The 12313-nt window shown below is 45.3% G+C and overlaps 1 pseudogene; it reads left to right on the top strand.

The window, feature by feature from the left end:
* The first annotated feature begins 1941 nt into the window (after positions 1-1941).
* Positions 1942-5302, top strand: LOC139296465 (uncharacterized; annotated as a pseudogene).
* Positions 5303-12313: the final 7011 nt, after the last annotated feature.

Below are 12313 nucleotides of genomic sequence, written 5' to 3'. Positions count from 1 at the left end.
AAGTATTCCCTTGACAGCAATACAATAAAATAGTCAAAAGGGGGTATTTGCATAATAACAAGCGTGCACGTAAACAAAGAAACGTCTCTGCCAGTGTGTTGAGATGCAGAGCCTATTCATCTTTGCATTCATATTCTACAGGCCCAGCTGATGCCGCGGCCTGCGACCACTCCAGACAAGGACTGAATGTGTGTGTACCAAGTCAGCATTCATAAATCACTTTCATTGTGTGGAACCCATCAGAGACAGTGTGGGGGCTAACAATGCCACGCTAAGGACCAGGAAGTAACAGAGGACTCGAGGACAGAGGATCACTTGTAATCTAATCACATTGTGTCGGAATAACAACTGAGGGAAAAGCTCAAACTCAATACTACCACACTAACAGTTGTTAATGCAGCTTTCTTTATCATCATCATCACCATCATCATCATCATCATTTCCATTGTCAGAGTGCTTTCTCCTAGCAGCACAGTGGCAGCGCTCTCAAGAACTCATTTATGTTCTTTGGAGGGGGGAAAAAAAAAAACAACTTCTCACAGGAAATTGCCACATGGAGTCTCATAAATTTCCAAGCCAGACGAAACAATTTTCAGCATCTAATTTTATTTATTTATTTATTTTTTTGTCACACAGTCATTAGAGTGTGACAGCTTTGTGTCTGTCACAGAGTTTTCTGGGTTGACGTGTTTTTTTTTTTTTTTTCAGCGTTTCGTCAGCTTGCACAACAACAACAAAAAGCATGTGAGGCACGTGCACAGCCTCAGCCACCGTCGCCGTTGACAAATATAAACAACACAAAACTGCGCCGGCGAAAAGGCAAAACTTGTTTGGGTTTGCGTTTGTGGAAGAAAAAGTTTGCAGGCCAAAACTCTTCATTCATTCTCTTCACCCTCGTTCTGGGATGCGTGAGTTTCACTTCACATTTACTTGATTTGTTCGATGATTCAGTCTCTTTTAGCTTTACAGTGTAGCGCCGTGTTGAGAATGTTTGAACTTAAAAGGCTGAGTCAAAGGGAAATAACCCCCCCCCCCCCCCCCCCCCCCCAGGAAACACAGGTGCAGAGCATCTTATATTGGCCAACCATGTGGTGGGAAGGTATGATTGCGTGTGAAGGGGTTGTATTACGACCAATGCGAAGATTATATCTTTATCTTCTTTTTTTTGTTTGTTTGCTACCTGCTAATGTTAGCTTTGTTATATTAGGTATTCACACGCTAGTGAACTTTCTCGTGTTAGATATTTACTCACTGGTGTCGGGTGTTTACTCAGTGCATAATGATGCAACTTTTACCTAGCGTAGCATACGGCTCAAGGCCGCTTCTTGGGAACCGCTGCGTTAACGTGTCCCAGGAAACGACACTAGTGAGCCGTCGTACACAATACAAGGGCCAGGGAACTGGCAAAAACTAAATATATATATATTTTTAAATTGTATTAATAACACCTGCCCCACTGCTGATTTTCTCGTTGATCGGTCTCATCCTTGACCGACTTGGTGCTGGTTTTGGATCGACTGCTGTCTGAGCTCCAAATAAAAGCCTTGCTGATACATTGAGTCACTGTGTACAGTGCATCCGGAAAGTATTCATACCGCTTCACTTTTTCCACATTTTGTTATGTTACAGCCTTAATTCAAAATTCTACACACAATACCCCATAATGACAAAGTGAAAAATGTCTTTTAGACAATTTTGCAAATTCATTAAAAATAAAACACTCAAATATGACATGAACATAAGTATTCACAGCCTTTGCTATGAAACTCAGAATTGAGCTCAGGTGCATCCTGTTTCCACTGATCATCCTAGAAATGTTGGTACAACTTGATTGGAGTCCACCTGTGGTAAATTCAGTTGATTGGACATGATTTGGAAAGGCACACACCTGTCGATATAAGGCCCCACAGTTGACAGTGCATGTCAGAGCACAAACCAAGCATGAAGTCAAAGGAATTGTCTGTAGACCTCCGAGACAGGATTGTCTCGAGGCACAGATCTGGGGAAGGGTACAGAAACATTTCTGCAGCATTGAAGGTCCCAAAGAGCACAGTGGTCTCTATCATTCGGAAATGGAGGAAGTTTGGAACCACCAGGACTCTTCCTGGAGCCGGCCGCCCCGGCCAACATGAGCAACCGGGGGAGAGGGGCCCTGGTCAGGGAGGTGACCAAGAATCCGATGGTCCCTCTGACGGAGCTCCAGCGTTCCTCTGTGGAGATGGGAGAACCTTCCAGAAGGGCAACCATCTCTGCAGCACTCCACCAATCAGGCCTTTATGGTAGAGTGGCCAGACGGAAGCCACTGCTCAGTACAAAGCACATGACAGCCCGCTTGGAGTTTGCCAATAGGCACCTAAAGGACTCTCAGACCATGAGAAACAAAATCTCTCTGGTCTGATGAAACCAGGATTGAACTCTTTGGTCTGAATGCCAAGCGTCATGTCTGGAGGAAACCAGGCACCGCTCATCACCTGGCCAACACCATCCCTACAGTGAAGCATGGTGGTGGCAGCAGCATCATGCTGGTGGGATGTTTTTCAGCGGCAGGAACTGGGAGACTAGTCAGTCTAGTTTAGTTTTAATAAATTAGCAAAATTGTCTAAAAAAAAAAAGAATGTAATCCATTTTGAAGTAAGGCTGTAACATAACAAAATGTGGAAAAAGTGAAGCGGTATGAATACTTTCCAGATGCACTGTACCTTTTTCAAATATCATCATACATTTTCTGTTTGACCCACTATAACTTAGGTCAAATATCAATGCACCAATAGTTGGCTGTAAACACTGAGTATCACCGACCTTCAGATCATGTCTATGTGCGGCTACATGCTGTCACAATCAGCTTGTGTTCATTTACCTCCCAAACTTTGCACGTTTAAGTCTTCAAACGTGTTTTTTCCCTGCATGCTGTGAAAGCCGCACACACTTTGCCCTCTATTTTTTTTTTCTCACGCATAAATGGCCACAGCTAACGGCCCTCCACCATGATTGACTCGTAAAGAATGGCTTTTCTGATGGCTGCCATTGCTGAAGATGATAAGATCGGTGAAGGTCACATGAAGACTAAGCGTGACACCCAAGAACACAAAGTCACTTCTTGTGCCTTTCGAGAAAGTTCTTTCAAAGGCTGGGCCATGTTATTCAACCTATGACAATGCAGAATATTTTACAAACTGATAACATGTTTTACATGTAAAATCAACCAGACGACCAGTAACTACGGTTGAACCTTTACTTGCTTCCACCTTTATTTTGAAATTTGTCAAATCCTGCCAAAATACATTTAAATAAATGTGTTTTCCTTAGGCTAAAAAAAAAAGAAAAAAAAAAGCACTTGAAAGATAAAAAAATGAAAGTTCGAAGACGAAGCTAGTTAGCCATTAGCTATTACATTTGAGAAGCCACAGGGAATGTCGGTGTCCGTGACCACGAATCTCTGAAATCGATACTAGAAGCACATGCCTCGCCGTGGTTTGGGAAATGCAAGGCCGAGACAGGTGGGTTGTGATGGTGGTAGGTCAGCTTGTTGCTGTGAGAGCATGTTTCACTGCACAAGGAGCACATCAGCAGACGGTGACCTGGAGGACCTGGGCCTTATCCCCACAGGCCTTAGTAGTAGTTGCCTGTAATGTGACAGATCAGACCAGTGAATGGAAGCTCACTGTACAATGTACCACCAGCATTTTCCTAAAACTCCATATTCGAAATGTTCTAAAGCTGCATTCTCACAACAGTGGCTTATCTCTTTATCGCACACGCTAAATAACAAGGGGCACCCTTACAATAATGCACCATTGCAGTAATTCATTACCATGAGTTGCATATTTGCAATTAACAGGTAACATGTTGCTTTTTTGTGTGAAATACCATTTCCTTGTGAGAGGACCTATCCGAGCTTTTGTGGGCCTTTTTTGTTTGATAACTTACTAAAACGTTAACAGTCCATCATTATTTTTTTCCCTCACGTTAACACTTCAGAACATTTTCGAAAACAGCGTCGCCCTCGGCAGGATTTGAAAATGCTAGTTGGCCAACGCTAGCCCGCAATGGAGAATAGCGGACAAAATGGGCATACAGTCTGAATATTAGGTTCATGCTGCTGTAAATGTCCCGTAGTGCAACAACCAGTCGCATGAGCCAGCTGGCCTATTGACCTCATGGTAAATGGACTGCGCTCGCGTGGCGCTTTTCTACCTTAATGGACAAAGCGCTTTACAATTTGCCTCTCATTGGCGCGCACACTCATACGCCAATGTGGAGCAACTTTTCAGTTCAGTGTCCTCCCCAAGGAAGCGACATGTGGACGGGAGCAGCAGGCACAAAGTCGCGGCCCTGATCAGTCACACGGCTTGCCATGAATTTCTCAAAGATGGAAACACACGTGCACATTTCTGTGGCCGCTGCATCCGGCCTGACAGCGCCACTTCCATCACATTTATTTGACTAAAAATACTCATCTTTGGTGCAAAGATATCGTAATGGCGTAAACTAGCTCACAACTAGCTCATTTGTATTGCAGCAATACCTGAGTTTTCCTTCTTCCTTCTTCGATAATCAATAGCTGACATCAGAGCACTTAACCCCATTTAACCTGCCTCTCAATCACTGCACAAAGGTTACCACCAGATGTTGGACAGCATCTGGATAACAACTAGACATGTTGCTGTAGTTCAACGTTTCTCAGCCCTTGTCTGACTTTTGTGCCGTAATGTGTTCAGTGATAATAACTACAAACTGTAGCAGTGATGTCAACCGATATACATGAACTGTATATTAGTATTAGTACTGCACTGGCTCCCTGTATAATCCAGAATCGAGTTTAAAATCCTTCTCCTCACCTGCACAGCTCTTACTGGCACTGTGTGCGCTCCCAGGATGCAGGGTTAGCTTGTGGTTCCTAGAGTCTCCAAAAGCAGAACAGGAGCCCAGAGCCTTCAGCTATCAAGCTCCTCTCCTGTGGAACCAGGAGGCCGGGAGGCAGACGCACTCTCTGCTTTTAAGAGGAGGCTTAAAACTTTGCTTTTTGATAACACTTGCCTGCCTGGACCAGGCCCCCCTAGTTATGCTGCTATAGGCCTAGACTGCTGGGGGGACTTCCCATGATGCACTGAGCTTTCCTCCTCTCCCTCTCCATCTTTACACATTCATGTCCCACCAATGCATGTTACTAACTTTATATCTTCCCCCGGAGTGTCTTTGTGCTTCCTCGTCTTGCAGGTTCCTGTGGATCGTGGTCCTGGTACGCCTGGGTGCTGCCGCCATGGGCCTGCCTGACTCTCATCACTACAGTTCTTATGTTTAGTTGTAGTTCTGTCACTATTAAAGCTGCTATTATTAATCTCAGCTATTATTACAGCTGTAACTACTATTATCAGTCATATTTCCATTATTATTATAATTATAGCTGCTATGGCTACTGCTAGTGCTGCCATACATCTCTGTCTGTCTGTCTGTGTCTCTCTCTCTCTCTCTGTCTGTCTCTCCCCCTCGCTCTCTCTGTCTCTCTCTCTCCAAAGCAGATGACCGCCCACCTAGAGTCTGGTTCTCTGGGAACTGTTGGGTCTCTGTAACAACATTATAAAGAGTCGGTCTAGACCGTCACACTTCGGATTCATATTGTGGGATTATAGGAGTCATGCTGTCATGATGTTTGGTGTTTGTTTTTATTTTCAACACTAAGGTCTGACAGGGCTCACATGTTTAAGTCCTTACCCTGCAAGAAAATTGCAGACAAAGTCATCAACAGAAGAAGCCTGACGCACTAAAATCCCCTGGTTTTCTAAGTGTGTTTGACGTGAAAGGAAAAGCTCGGATGTAAATGTAAAAAAAAAAAAGAAAGAAAGAAAGAAAAGGAAAGACCCTGACATTGTAGCCTGGAAACCAGACGAATCCGCGAGCTCACGTTTTATTTGCTCTGGCAGACTTGCCGGGCCCCCCTCCTGTTCAGACTGATTTCTAGCTGCTTCGGGTCCAATCACAACAGTTTACCTAACATGGGGCGGTTTGATACGATGACTGACATAGGTTTTCGTGAACAACCAGGATGGCTGCCGCTGATGTGGAAGGTTCTGTCGGATCCCCTATCGTGTCGGACAGCACTGGACAGTATATTGACTGTATATTTTGCTTTTGTTGATTGGTTGTGGGTCTATCCAATTGCGTCCAGAGGAATTTTGGCCTGTGCCTGTTGATAACGTCCCTTGGACCTTGAGAAAGAACTGAGAGGTTTGAGACTGATTTGCATACTCGAGAGCTGAACTGAAGTGATTTGGCACTCCAGATATTCTTCGGAAGGCCTCCCTTCTTGGTCTTTCTCTGGCTTTCCTCCTTGGCTTCTTTGTTTTCCACAAAATAAAGCACACTTATTTGTGACATGATGTATTGGCTGCAGAGTTGCATATTACAGAGGTCAATTAATGTTTGATTAGAAAGAGCTCTGCAGGGAATCGCTCAACCAAGAAGTTTCCCAGCTGGATTCGCGTGGAGCCATGACAGTGACTCTGAATTTTGGCATTGAAAATGGAATTTGGCATTGAAAACAAAACCTAAACTGAAAAAGGAAGCGATGGCATAAAAACACTTGTTTTGGCACTGAAAACAAAAATAAGTTCCACTGAAAAATAAAACACAATCACAAAAAAAAGGATTTTTTTATATATTTTTCTTACATTCTACATGTGTTTTTCAATGACAATCCTTTGATTTTTTAGTGTCAGTCGTTTTCAATTTCTGTCGCTTTTCTTTGGCGTGGAGGGGAGGGGGCAAGGAGTGCGTTTTTTATTACTCTATCGTGAATCTTAAATCTGAGACAACATCTGGAATCAGGAAGGGTTGGCCTTTGTATTGACCCTTCATGTTAGACGTTTCCCAATGCCCATATGTCTCAACTGCCCAACTCCTGACAGCAAATTGACAACCTCTGAGACAAGCGTCTTGTTGATAATATAACTGTCATACCTGAGAACTATGGAGCGCTGGACCTGAGAGGTGAAGTCCTGCTTTGTGTCCACAGAGCTGAACCGAGAACGTTCCAGCTTTCTGGATGTCGGTCGAAGTGCTTTCTTGATTTAGATGCCAAGCTCTCTCTATTCCTGAGTTTACCTCTGCCTCTTTTCCCACCTGACAACTCAATGCAGCTACTAAGGTGCTCTCTCAAGCAGACATCATACTTTCCCAGTAAAAAAAATTGCCCTGTTCAGTGCCGTTGTCTTCGAGAGTACAAGCCGCCTCAAGCCGTCTCTTACCGAGAACTTTCACAACATCCACTCTGGGCTCCAAAGCCTGACGTCTCTTTCTGACCTGTTTGCTGTGGGCCAACAGCCAGGAAGACTGTCTATATTGGAAGACTTCAGGAAGTAAGCTTCGGCAGTTGCGGCGCACAATGCGTTTTTTTTTCATGCTCCTCTCTCCGTGCTGGTGTACATGCCTCCAATCTGACATTCCAGTCAGGTATATGCCGCCACGCAGACAAAGCGAAACAACGTGTCACGTTCCTCGCTATGCGTCATCCACTCTCTGCTGGTGCTGTCTTTACAACAAAACGCTTTCTGCCCCCCCCCCCCCGGGCAAAGTAATCTATAGTTCAGGGCTTAGGCTGAATCTCTCCTGGCTCACCACCCTGACTCTCTTCTCTGCTGATGATGCTTTATTTGGGCTCAATCTCTTCTGGCTCTCCCCGACTCTCCCCGAAGAGAGAGGGGTGTTTTGTAGAATTCCACGCCTCACTTCGACTTTTGCAAGAACACCGTTCAAAAGAAACCATCTTCAACTTATTTGCTGAACTTCGTAGAGAGTTGTTACGGGTTTGGATTACATGTTGTGCCGGTCGAGAAAAGAGTGTCTGTACCAACCTACAATAATACTTAACCCTTAAGAATCTGCCACGAGGCAATGACACCCTGCACACATCTAAGCTCAGTGCACCTATTGCCAGCTGGTGCCTACGAGGAGCCACTCGACTGAGAGGTTTACGACGTATTTTCTAATTTGAGGAGCATTCAAGTCTGCAGTTCCGAAAGTGTGTTTGTCTTCCATTATAATCTACGGTGCAATAATATTTTTCATTCTATAATGTGGAGGAATCACTGCTTATACTCAAGTGGATGAATGGTAATTGTTGTATCTGACCCTGCATTTGTTAAACGGATGCTGCACTGTGCAAACCTTGATCAATACCAATTGCTGCTCTGGCACATTGATTGATACTGTCGTTAATATTTAATCGGCACTGGGATACTCTTCTTTACATCCTTTATCTCTTTTATGTCTGTTCCCCAAAAGTTAAAGAGGTGTGCATTCCAGGGTTATGGCTCTTCTACGTCAATGGCTGTCTATTTGAGATGATTGGTTAAGAAATAAAAGTCACTACATTTACCACCGCCCTATTCTCAGTGTCAACTGCAATAATGCTGTGGGCCATAAATGCGGAAAACTCATTGCTCATCTCTTTTTCCGAAATGCCTCAACCTCCAGCTTCTCGGGTCCATCCGGACAGTGCGGTTTAAAGTATTTGGACTCAATATAGTGGCAGACAGTGATGAGCTGAGGCAGTGTGCAAAAAAAAAATAAGGCATGTTTTGTGAAATGATGGATGGAGACGGTGAAGTGGTTGGTGAGATCACTTCTGGAGGGCCTGAGAGCGATGCCTGCTGGCGGGCATTATTCACACCGGGGGGAAAAAATGATGCCGCACACGTCCTCCTGATATTGTGATCTACTTTGTGAGTGCAGATTCAGTAAAGGAAAAACAGCTATGAGATGGATTCACCTCATGAGTGGACTTCACTGAAAAAGAAGTGTCTTCACTATTTTGCAATTTCAGCGTAATAGAAAACAGGGCTCTACAGCTACGATAATGCTAGCACGCTAACATTCCTTTACAACCGTCTTAGTTCAGCGTGTTAGCTTAAGAATTTGCTGAGTGATGGGAATGTCATTTTGTTCCAGTGAGGGCGAGGGATAGCACTCTCAACCTGCCGGTGGAGCCCGATGAAAAGTCAGGGCATCACCAAAGTCACTGTGATTCATCGTCCGGAAACCGTGAATGTCTGCGCAGAACGTCACGGCAGTCCATCAGTTTGCCTTTCAGTCTTGACCAAAATGATGGATCAACCATCACTGGGTACGTCTCAAGTCTCTTAGTTGCTATTTCCTCACTCTTCGATCCTCGCCTGAACCGGAAGTTGGTCTGGTCCGCCATCTTGCAAGGCCGCCCCAAAGCTCTTACTTCTGCTCCGAGGGGAGAGAGGAGGGACGAGGGAGACACGAGAGCAGCCTTCCCGCAAGATTTTCAATGAATGAATGCCATGACGTATAAATACTCCGCCCCTACAAGATGTAGGGGTAGAAATGACGGAGAAGTTGGGGGTGAGTTCACTGTTTTCTCAACAAAAAAAACGCAAAGCAACGTTCCACAGTTGAATATGTTCAAACGTATTCACTTTATAATAAATATCTTGTGTCTGGGTGTTTAGTGCTCCACAGCGAAGTCAGAAGGATGATGGGCATGGACGGAAAAAAACTGACACTCCACACGAGTGTCCAAGAAATGTTGGATGAGAGGTGAGATTTTGTCTTCACTGTGAGCTCGGCGCACTTCCCGTAAGCGTTTGTGACATCCGTTGTTTTGCTTAATGCGTCACATTCTCGTGGTTTCAGCCGCTAAGACGCAAGTGAGGGAAACACGGACGCAATGCGAGACTTGAGATGTGCCCGTTTGCCTTTCCCGCGCCCCCGCCCCTTCTAGCGTGGCTACGTTACACCGAGCCCCAACACACTGTTGCAACAGCTCTGGCCCTCAGCTACGCTACGGCAGCACTGCTTGAGAGATGTCTGAAACGTTTTCCCGGTAGCTACAGGCTATATTTCACGTGTTATTTGTTGCAAGCAGGGTTGGATTAATTGTTGATGAGGAGGCAGGGGGAGTCGAAGGGGAGGGGGGAAGGGGGGGCACCTGCTTAATTAGCTGCTCTCCTTATTATTACAGTCTCAGTAGACGCCGTTAGAGGAGCCGCTGGACTGAGGCCATGTGACAGAGACGCTACACAGTGTCCGTAACTACAGTGACTGGTGGATGTATTCCAGAAAGGCGAGCAATAACTCTGCTGCCTGCAGCGTGCACGTCACTGTCATGAAGTTAGTTCTTTTCGGTATCAGTAGAAGCAGACAGAAGCAGAAATAGGAGTCTGAGACAGAGGACAAGGTTGTTTTTTTTTGTGATTTTGTGTAATTTCATAATTTTTTAAAAGAAGTAACGGCAGTCAAACTGTCCTCTCTTTCTCCCTCCGTCTCTCCGCTCATCTCCTGAGCTCACAGGGTCTCCGGCATTGAGCTCATCCTGCGGCGCAGCTGACGCTACATTTGGATCATTCCATTGCATGTGGCAGGGCTACAAGGGGTGTTTGATATTGAACAAGTGACGGCTGTGATCCAGACGGGCGGCGCGCCCTGCTTTACCCTCGCTGCGTTACATCTTGCGTCAGCTGCTTTCGCCGAGAGTGGGGAGGCTGAGGAAACAGCTGAATAAATAAAGAGGGAGAGAGAGTTCCGACTTTTTGCAACTTGAAGTTTGTTTGTGTTTTTTTTCCCCCGTCGATTGAGATAACGAATAAATATCATTTGGTCTTGCTGAGGTGCTACACATTAATGGCCAAGTCTTGCTTAAAAGGCCGGGTGGGTCAGAATGTGGGCTGGAGGTGAGTCCAGCGCCAACACAGAAAGATTTTACATGCATGCTTTTTAGTAGTTTTGCAGTATCCTGGCGGGAATCATTGATTCCGGTGTGGGGGCTGCTTCTGCGACATGCTTCATTGCACTTGAGTAGACCGTCTGCATTGTACACAAACTGCAACGTCTCCCTAATTTCAACACACACACACACACACACAAACATGCAGGCCGAATCCCAAACAGACAGTACAGGTAAGAATGGAACAACAGCATGGAAGACAACAGGACGTGTGTTGAATGGTTGAACTTCTTGTGAGGCCTCTTGTTGCTCTAGTCGATTCTGGATGTTATAAAAAAAAGCATGTACAAGGATTTTGGCGTCTGCGGATCAAAAACTATCCCCAAATTCTGGCTGTATTGCTCTGAGAAACCGCAGAGCCATCAAGATTAATGGAAAAATCGTATTAATACGTTCACCTTTTATACCGCTACTGGTTTAAACCTGCTGTGTCTAGTTCAGCAGACAGGGCCTTGAGCACCAGTGAGCCACAGAAACAAACTTGTGGGAGTGACTGAAGTCGGAGAGGAAAAACTTTTTCACACAGATCTTTTATACATACAAGATAAAATGAGAAAATGAAAAAAGAAAAAAAAAGTTGTGTTGTGGGGGTAGATTGTACGGCTGATTCATTCAGTATGCCGAGGTTAAGAAGCTGAGCAAAAGTCAGAGGAGTGTGAAGAGGAAAAGCCCCCCTCGATGCGTAGACTATACACTGGGCCGTCACGGAAGGGTTCTTTGTATAGATGAGAGTCCGTCGGGGCACCTCTCTTGGGGAGACACAGATATCCATAATTCTGCAACCGCTGTGCTCTGCGGCTCGGAACAGCAGCCTGCATGCATGCTTTCGGTAAACTCGCTTCTTGTTTAGGAAGTAAAGAGCAATCCGAGTAGGTGGAGGGTGATGAAATTGGAAACTTCTGGCGATTAGAAAGACAAATCCAAGGCGAATGAACGGGGGGGGGGGGGGGGGGGCTGGGTAACGTAATTATGTGCGAGTAAACCTACGCGCTCAAAATGTGCCGTCGCGCAGTTTGCACAGGCGCACCAACGGGATAATTCATCAAGGAAGACGCAAGCTGTGGCCCCAGTTGAATAAGAATATGATTTGCCAATGAAGCCATAATTGTCCACGAATGAAGGAAACTGAGGAGATGAAATCCGGCGCAAGCTCAAGTTACAATATCCAAAGTGAAAGTCTGAAATGGCGTCCTATTGTATTGACAACTCTGGCACTAGTGAATTAAGCCGCGACACGGGCTGCTTCATTTGAAACGTCCAAGCAGGGAATTAGTAAGCATGTACGCGAGAACTTCCTATTCGCGTTGTCAAAAATGAGCCGAGAGCAGAAATGCCTCTCCATCTTTCATAATTATGATCGTGTTAATTGACATATTGCTGTTTTATTTTGAAAGCGACTTCCTTCAAACTGTCACTCCTTCACTCATCTTGCTTCGGGGACGGCAGCGATCCCTTTCAGTTACCGTCTAATCGGAGGTAATTACAGGCTGCACGGTGTTCGTACACGGACGGAGAGTTGCGTTTGCACTGATGTACTTCCAGACACGCTTTAGAACTCCTGTGCGA

The sequence above is a fragment of the Enoplosus armatus genome, chromosome 14, assembly GCF_043641665.1.
Source record: "Enoplosus armatus isolate fEnoArm2 chromosome 14, fEnoArm2.hap1, whole genome shotgun sequence".
NCBI lineage: Eukaryota > Metazoa > Chordata > Actinopteri > Centrarchiformes > Enoplosidae > Enoplosus > Enoplosus armatus.
Note: the sequence above shows the minus strand (reverse complement) of the source record. Positions and strands in the feature narration are given on the sequence as shown.